Source organism: Cryptomeria japonica, unplaced genomic scaffold (genome assembly GCF_030272615.1).
Source record: "Cryptomeria japonica unplaced genomic scaffold, Sugi_1.0 HiC_scaffold_16, whole genome shotgun sequence".
Taxonomy (NCBI): Eukaryota; Viridiplantae; Streptophyta; class Pinopsida; order Cupressales; family Cupressaceae; genus Cryptomeria; species Cryptomeria japonica.
In genome coordinates, this window is record NW_026728838.1 from 1,199,571 (window position 1) to 1,209,103 (window position 9,533).

Sequence of the window (9,533 nt, forward strand, 5' to 3'; positions counted from 1 at the left end):
GAGTGTTATAATATTTATATGCTTTTGAGTTTGCATGTTTAGCAGTTTTGGTTATATTACTGAAGTATATGTTACCGAGGTTGAATCCGTTGTTTTTATGGAATTAGAGCTTTGGACTCTGGAAGAAAAAGTTTAAAGGTACTTGAGAAAAGATCCAAAGATATATAAGAGGGATGCACCAAAGCTGAACAAGTCAAGTTTCTCTACATGGTAGAAAAGGATGAAGCTACACCTATCAGGAGTTGGAGAATATGTTGTATATTATCTAGAGAATGATTTCATCACACCGAGCACCTATCCATTGACAATGGAAGAGATAAAGGAAAAGCAAGAACATATTCAACCAATGATTGAAATAACATTTGCATTGACCAATTCAGAGTTTAATGATCTAGAAGGCTGCAATGATGCAAAGGCGATGTGGGACAAGCTCATATCTGTGTATGGCGGTGATGAACATGTTCAAAGAGGAAAAGTGGATAGTCTAAGAGGACAACTTGAATCTATGAGGATGAATGAAGGTGAGAACATAACTCAGTATAGTACAAGACTAAAGGAGATTGTTAATCAAATCAAAGGAGTAGGTTGAACTATTGAAGAAAAGGATATAACAAGTAAGTTGTTGAGAATCCTTCTACCAGCTTATGCAATCCGAGTCTCTGCAATCAATGAATTGAGGTCTGTACCCAATATGCCAGTTTCTTTAGATGCTACTATTGGTAAGTTACATGCTTTTGAGTTAAGTAACTTTGATAATAGTGGGTCATCGGTAAATAAAGTTGAATCTCCATTTAGTTCTTTTCATATTGGTGAATCTGATGATTACAATGATAGAATGAGTAAGTACACTAAAGGGGATCACAGTGGAGTAAGTGAAATATTTCGCAAGAACATGGAGGAAGTACACAAACTATATGAAGAAATCAGAAAACAAGAAGAGTTTGAAGCGCTTTTAGCCAGAAGGTTACCAAGAGGTAAAGGTAAGTATAAAGGAAAACTACCTTTGAAATGTTTTAATTGTGATAAGATAGGACATATGGCTTCTAACTGTCCTGACAAAGATTCTAATGAGAAGAGAGATTACCGAGATGATAAACAAAAAGATAATCATTACAGAGGACACCGAGACTTCAGAAGAAGAGATAGAAAGTCATGCTTAATAGCCGATGAGGAATCCAATGATGAAAAATCAGATGAAACTGATACAGAGGAAGTAGTTTATGTGGCTATCAAAGATGGATTAGATGAAGAAAGGTATGAAGAAAAAGCCATAATATCTCACATAAATACTAATGATTCTTGGATCATAGATAGTGGATGCTCACATCACATGACAAGTGATAAACACAAGTTTGTTATGTTAGAAGACTATGATGGAGGCTATGTAAGATTTGGTAATGATGCACCATGTCCGGTAAAAGATAAAGGATCCATAACACTTCTTGACAATGCAAGATGCAATGATGTTTATTGGATTGAAGGTTTGAAATACAATTTGTTGAGTGTAGCACAGCTAAACAATATAGGTTACCGAATAGAATTTCAGAAAGGAATTGTCAAAGTTCATGACAAGCATGGAAAGTTAGTTGCTACTGGGACACAAACAAAAGGTAACACATTTCACAGAGCCTACCGAGCTTGTATTAGCCAAGTATGTTAGAAGACATCATGCATCAAGTCAGATTATAGGAGATAAGGATGATCCAGTGATGACAAGAAACAAACTGAGACAGAACACATGTCTGATATCTGAATTTGAACCAAGAATAGTGAAAGAGGCATTTAATAGTGAAGATTGGATAAATGTTATGATAGAAGAGATTGATCAAATCAAGAAGAATGACACATGGACACTGGTCCCAAGACCGAAGGACAAAAATGTAATCGGTACAAAGTGGATTTTCATAAACAAGTTGAATGAAAAAGGTGAGGTCATTTGAAATAAAGCTAGACTAGTTTGCAAAGGTTATGCACAAGAAGAAGGAATTGATTATGGTGAAACTTTTGCACCTGTGGCTAGACTTGAAGGAGTAAGAACATTGTTGGCATATGCTGCTTTCAAAAATTTCAAGGTATATCAAATGGATGTCAAATTTGCATTTCTCAATGGTATATTAGAAGAAGAAGTTTTTATTGAACAACCTGAAGGATTTGTTGAAGACAAGAATAAAGATTAGGTATGTAAATTGAAGAAATGTTTATATGCTCTGAAACAAGCACCTAGAGCATGGTATGAAAGATTACACTCTTATTTAATCAAGATTGGTTTTATAAGGACAAGTGAAAACAACAATATGTACATGAAGAATGATGAAAATGGAATACTGATCTCAGCCATATTTGTTGATGAAATTATCTTTTGTGGAAATGACTCTCTATGCAAGAACTTTGGAAATGAAATGAGCAAAGAATTTGAGATGTCATTAATTGGTGAGATAAAGTATTTTATAGGTTTACAGATACTGCAAATGAAAGATGAGATTTTCATTACTCAATCCAAGTACATAAAGGAAATCTTGAAGAAATTTGGAATGGAGGATTCAAAACCAGTAAGTACTCCTATGACTACCAACTATAAACTATCAAAGAATGATGAATCTACATCTGTTGATGAGACACTTTAGCGATCCATGATTGGAAAGTTGCAATATGTTGTTCAGAGCAGACCGGACATAGCACATGCAGTAGGTATAATTGAAAGACTCTCTGTAGATCCCAAGGAAACACACATGATAGCAATCAAAAGAATTTTCAGATACTTGAAAGGCACTGAGGATTATGGCTTAGTATATCAGAAAGGAAATGACTTTGATTTAAAAGTTTATACTGATGTTGATTGGGTAGGCAACATTGATGACAGGAAAAGCACAAGTGGAGGAGCTTTCTTTTTAGGAGAAAGACTAGTGAGTTGGCTTAGCAAGAAACAAGGATGTGTTTCACAGTCAACAACAGAAGCTGAATACGTTGTTGCAGCATTGAATTGTACCAACATAGCATGGATCAAACAACTATTGGAAGGTATAAATGAGAAAGTTACCGAGCCAATAACTATATTCTATGACAATACTAGTGCCATTAACATTTCAAAGAATCCTATTATGCACTCTAAGACAAAGCACATCTCTATCAAATATCATTATCTTAGAGAAGAAGCTCAAGAGAAGAAAGTGGTGTTGAAGTATGTTAGCACAAAAGAACAAATAGCAGCTATTTTCACCAAGCCACTGCCAAGGGACACTTCTGAGTATCTCAGAAGTAAGTTAGGGGTCCTACCCCTATCTTCTACTCACTGATCGAGTTCGGTGAAAGCATCAATTTGATGACTCTACAGAATATCTTTTAGGAGTTGATGCTGATTTACACGCTTTAGGAAGTTTTCTAAAGTTGTGCAGGAAACAATACAGGGAACAAGATTGAAGACATAAATGCTCTGATTGAGACTAAGTTGACACATAACAGCAGGAATTCACTTCTCAGTGAAAGAAATTATGTTTTAGTTCTTTACTTTTTGGCATTGTTGTCAAAGGGGGAGAACACTGAAGAAAAAAAGAGGAGAAGACTAATGTATGGGGGAGAATTCTAATTACAGGGGGAGAGCATTTCAGCATTTCAGCATTTCAGAATCTCACAACAATCCGAATCAATTAGGTCAAATCAATTGGTTTTGCCATCAATGCCAAATGGGGAGATTGTTGGCATTTGGCATTATAACAGACAAGGAGAGATTGTTGGCATTTCAATAAGGATATTGAGAAGGTTGTTGATGATTATGGATATAACTGATTAAGGATGTTTACTGTCTTAATATTATTATTTTGTCATTGATGTCAAGAAATTGATTTTCTAATTCAGTATGATGTTGCCATATCTTGAGAAGTATGATTTGATGAGTATAAAGATGTCAGTAAGAGACACAAAAAGAATATGATGAATAAGGGGAGGAATAAGATATTCAATGGGCAACTATTACCGAGTTAGACAATTATGAGATCATGATGTTTATATTGTTTTGATAGCATACATATGTTATTGATTGTAAGGTTAATACTACACTATGTTACCAAGCAAGGAACCTAGTCGGTAAACCCTAAGGTTATTGATATCGGTTAATGAAGACAGTATGTCTACCGAGTGAAGTTTAGTATTTACCGAGTTGCAATTGAGTAATAACATAATGCATTGAATGAATAAAAGCATTATTTAATGAAGGAAGCTGATGAGCTAGCTATGATTAAATGATTGGTATGCCGTGAATGAAGTTTGTTAAAGAATCTATGGCAAAGGAAAATCAGCAAGAAGATCTACAGCTCAGATTGTACCGCAATACCCTAGCACAAGTTCCAAGAAATGTATGCAAGTTCCAAGGTGGGGTAAAATGTTTTTAGATCGAAGGATACATTGAACCTGGTCAAAGTTTGAAGATCTGATGGCTATGATTGATCATGAGAAATGTGATCAAGGAGATTAAGCGGTTGGTGAATTGTTTATAAATAAAGAACTATTGATAAACAATGCATGGGGGCAAGTGTATGCACAGGGATGCTACATAGTGATTACTAAGCACAAAAGCTTGAAGACCTATTTGAATAACAGATTATAGAGCCCAGCAGATGGACAAAATTAGTTTTATGTCTATATTGTATTGAACAAATAAGAATGTGCTTTAGCATTTTAGATGTGAAGTTGCGGATATATTTTCATTAGTGTTATTTTGTAAAGTGATAGAAAATCTCTTAACTGAGTGGACTTAACAGTCTTTTTTGTAAAACCCTCTAGCAAGGTGACATTCTGATTGAGTGTTTGAAATCCTTTAACAAGGTCACTTCTAACAAGGTGAAGATCCTAACAGATTTGAGGGAAATCCCTTAACTGGGTCACATCTAGCAATGTATTTGTAATCTTTAATAGGATTTGCTTTTAACTGAGCATACTCTAGAAGAGTATATTTCTTAGTGGGTCCAAAATCCCACAGTGGTTTTTCCCTATTTGTGTTTCCATGTTAAATTTGGTGTTATGAGTGTTATAATGTTTATATGCTTTTGAGTTTGCATGTTTAGCAGTTTTGGTTATATTACTGAAGTATATGTTACCGAGGTTGAATCTGTTGTTTTTATTGAAGATTAAGTTTGTATGATTCACCCCCCCCCTCCCATCTTACTAGCTTGGCATCTGTACTTAACATTAAGTATCAGAACTATCAACAATATGAAGTTCAATGGATCTAAGTAGCCCGATAGTCTAAATGGGCATTGACCAAGGTTTGACCTGATGACATGTAATGTATGCAAAAAATTAGAGGACACTTGTCAAAATGACGAAAGGGTATTTTGCTGACATAATTGAAGACTGTGATCAAGTTTGTGGCCATGTCTACAAGAAGATTGAATCAAAGGTCCATGTGGATTATTGATGAGGATTGACCAAGTGACTTGGATGATGAATAAGATGTCTGCATACTGATAGGTAAAATGATGTACATGGTGGCCAACCAACCTTGACTGAATGACCTAGACAAAGGAAATGGAGACATATGGCTCCCTAGCTGGTCGAAGAAGATATCCAATATGCATAAGTCGGTGATGAAGGATTCTTGTGTGGTAGTTGTCGATCTTTTGAGAATAGGTCGATAGAGGATGAAGAATACATTAATGGTGAACCTGTAGAAGATCATGTGAGTGGCTCAAGAACACTAGAAGATCTTTAGTCAACGATATGTCTAGGCTAGAAATAGGTGAAGATTACTAAAGATAGAAATCTAAACCCAGTGTTTGAACTGAAGAAGGAAGCTACTGCAATTAATGATGATGGGAAGAAAATATGTGGAGCAGATGCAGAAGATCAAATCTATCTAATCTCTCAGATGTACATCTGAACTTCAACTCTTGGTGAGAATGTATGCACTCTCTCTAGACTAAGTGTGAATCTGTTATGGCTGAGGTGTTTGATGATGTGGCACATGGAACTACCATAATGCCAAAAGAAGATACATTTATCAATTATTTCTATCTGTTTGCGAGTGTGAACAAAGAATAAAAACATCCATAGACATGATTTCAAAAAGGTCGAGAAGATCTAATTTGGAATCTATTCTTGGAGGGAAACCTTACAAATATAAAGTCAATTGAATGAAGAGGGAGATGATGAGATTTAACAGCAATAGTTGAGGTGGCTGAGCTGGCTAAACTATGTGGACAAGTGGAGGAGCTTGTAGAGATATTGTAAGTGAAGTGAATGCTATAGGGTGATGAGAAAGTCTATGTGGATGAGTAGCTAAAGAGAAGAAGTAGAAAGTGTAGCAGCTGCGAAAAAGAGAAAAGGTAGATTATAGTTGCAGAGATTAGAAAATAGGACAAGCAAACCTGAAAAAAAAAAAGGAGACAACAATAGAGACCAGAGTGTGTGAATCCAAGGAAGACAACATAATGAGTTATGTACACTGTATGAGATAGAGAAGGAAGAAATAGAGTTGAGAGAGAACTTGTAGAAGCAAAATATTGAGAGAAAAGTACTCTGAGAAAGGTGAAGTTAAGGTAGAGAGGGAGAAGTGATACGAGCAGAAGACAAAGAGAAGAGAGTTGAGATTGAAGCCAAAGATCAGAATGCAGAAATGAGTCAATTCAATCTCAAGAAAACAATATTTGTGAGTTGCAAAACCTGATTTGCAACAAGGTACTTAAACTGAATACATATATACTCATTGTAATCTTTGAGTGAGTGTTCAGAGCTAGAGTTTGGTGATCCTTGGATTGGTGCCCTAAAACTAGGGGTTCATGTTCCTTTGAGTAGGTGCTCATAAACTATCGGGGTTGGTGCTCGTTTGGGTTGGTGCCCATAAACTTCAAGGATTGGTGCCCTAAATATTATATTAAGTGATTTACCTATGAGACTGGATTGGAACAGTAGACTCCAGCAACATTTCTCATCGAGGTTTTTCCCCACAGTAGGTTTTCCTCGTATGCACTTATGTTGTGGGTTGCTTCTTATGTGTATGTTCTCATCTGTTTAATATCTCTTCTCATGGTCTTGCGATTAAAGTTATTAATGCTTAGATCTTTAAGAATATTAAATTTGTATTGATTTCCACTAATTCACCCCCCTCTCAGTGGTCCATTGTGTTCCTTCAATTGGTATTAGAGCCCTACGTTCCCTTTTAGTAAATATTTCTCTAGCTTGGGTAGATTATGGTGTATGAGCACAATGGTTAAATTTGAGTCTATCCCTGCACCTATGTTTGATGGTTCAAACTATTCTATTTGGTCTTGTAGAATGGAAGTCTATTTGTCTGCCTTAGGTTATGATGTATGTATGTTAGTCAAGAATGGATATTCTGCTCCTGATAGTCCTCCTAATAATCCTAATGCAAAAAGGGAATATGAAAGTAATTCCTAATAAATGAAGGTCATTCTCATTGGATTATCTAATACAATGTCTTTAGAAGTCAAGAGATGCAAGTCTGCAAAGAGCATATAGGACAAACTGAAGAAACTGTATGGAAATGAGTCTAGCATCATTGAATCAAATTGTAGAAGCAAGAAGAATAATGAAACAAATAGATGTATAGATGATAAAATAAAATCAGTTAGTTGTTGCAATAGAAATAAAAAGAAAACTCATCTATTTATGGCACAAGAGACACAAAGTTAGGAGAAAACACCAAAGAGTGAAAATAGAGACCAATCCAGAATTCAAGATGTATTTTATAGTGATGAAGAAGATGAAGAAGAAGTTGAAGCTGAAGTGGACCTTGAAGGAGAATTAGTGAGTGCCCTTGAAGAGATACAAAATGTTAGGAAAGAATATAAATGCTATAAAAAATCAGTCCAAGAAGAATGTAGTCTACTGAGCAAATGTCTTGAAGAGTCTAAGAAGAATATCAGTACATTGACAACTCAACTAGAAGAAGCCAAAGGCATGTGTGAAGAAATAAAATCAGATCTTGATGTCAAGAAAAGAAAATGTGAAGAGCTAGAGTTGGAAGTTGAGACTAAATGTAAAGAGTGTCATAATCTAAAGGATGAAATAGCCAAGCTAACAATAGAGCTTGAGAAATACCAAGTTGAGCTAAAGATTATAATGAAATATGAAGGGGGCACTAAAGAACTGGATGAAATGTTGAGTAAACAAAAACACTCTAAGGATACTAAAGGTCTTGGATATGATGTTGGTCAATGTTCTACTAGCATAGACTCATCTAAGAAGGAAATACACTTTGTTTCTTCAAGTGAGGATGGTAATGGACAAACCTTCACAATCAAGACCACAACAAGAAAGAAGGTAGACCTAAATACTACTGCTGATAGATTGAGGACATAGGCTGCTGCTGTAAAAAACAATCATGCAAATCTAAAAGAAAAAAGCAAGTTTAATGATGATGGTTTCATTAGAAATGAGAACACAAGGAGGCATAGAAGAGAAAGAAACGTTGTTTCTCACAAGAACAAGAAATTTTCGAGACAAAAGGGATCAGGTGAAAGGACATCTACAAAGTTTCAGCCCATGACCAATCACAAAAGAATGGATGGAGCCAACAAGCCTACAAGATCTCCACACTTATGGAAAAATAAATTTTTAAGTTACAAGCCCTCTTTCTCTGATTATTGTCACTCATGTAAAGGTTATGGCCATAAGGAAAGTGAATGTAAAAAAGGGTCTAGGAAGGATCAAGGTGTCTTTTCTAGAAATAAAAATGCAATTTGTCATAGATGTAATGCATATGGTCATAAGAGGTCAAGTTGTAGAAACATGCACAGATATGTTCCCATCTATGATAGAAAGAGTCCATTTTCTGCTCCAAGAAATATGAATGTAATTTTTTATAGCTGCAATAAAGTAGATCATAGGATATTTGAATGTAGAAGGAAAAATTTTCAGACATATGGCAGTCACTACTCTTTCTCTTTCAACAAAAATGTGAGAAATGACAAACATGGTCATCATAAAAGAGTGGGAAGAACTTATGTTAGTCATGAATATGCATGGAACAAGAATAGTGTTAGCATTATACACTCAGATGTGAATAGTTGATGTTGTCACTGATGGCAACCAACTGGTAACATGGTTCACAGGTTACATCGATAACAAACATCATCTACCAGCACCGACAGGCACTACAAGGTTATTCACACCGACACTCTAAGTTGACATGGAAATAATATTGTTTTGTATTGTAATTATATTGTATAGCCGACATGATGTATTGTAAAGACTCATATATGTATGAGATCTTGTAGATCCTTTTGTAAGTAAGCAAGTACAATTAGAAAATGGATGTAAGAGATATATGAGAGCAAATAACTATATATGCATTTTGATGTAATTATTTTATGAGTGAATAAGAGAAGAGCAGAGCGAAGAAAGGTTTATGGCAGAGGTATCTAAGAGAGCTTAAACCAGTATTGAATCGAGCATTGGAGATGCTATTTTAAGTAGTACATTATCATTGGATTTAACTATACAATTGTAGTCAGTGGGACTCCATTTTTGTATTGAGCAATGAGCTCTAGGTTATTGGCCTTCCTGCATGTGCAGGCCCC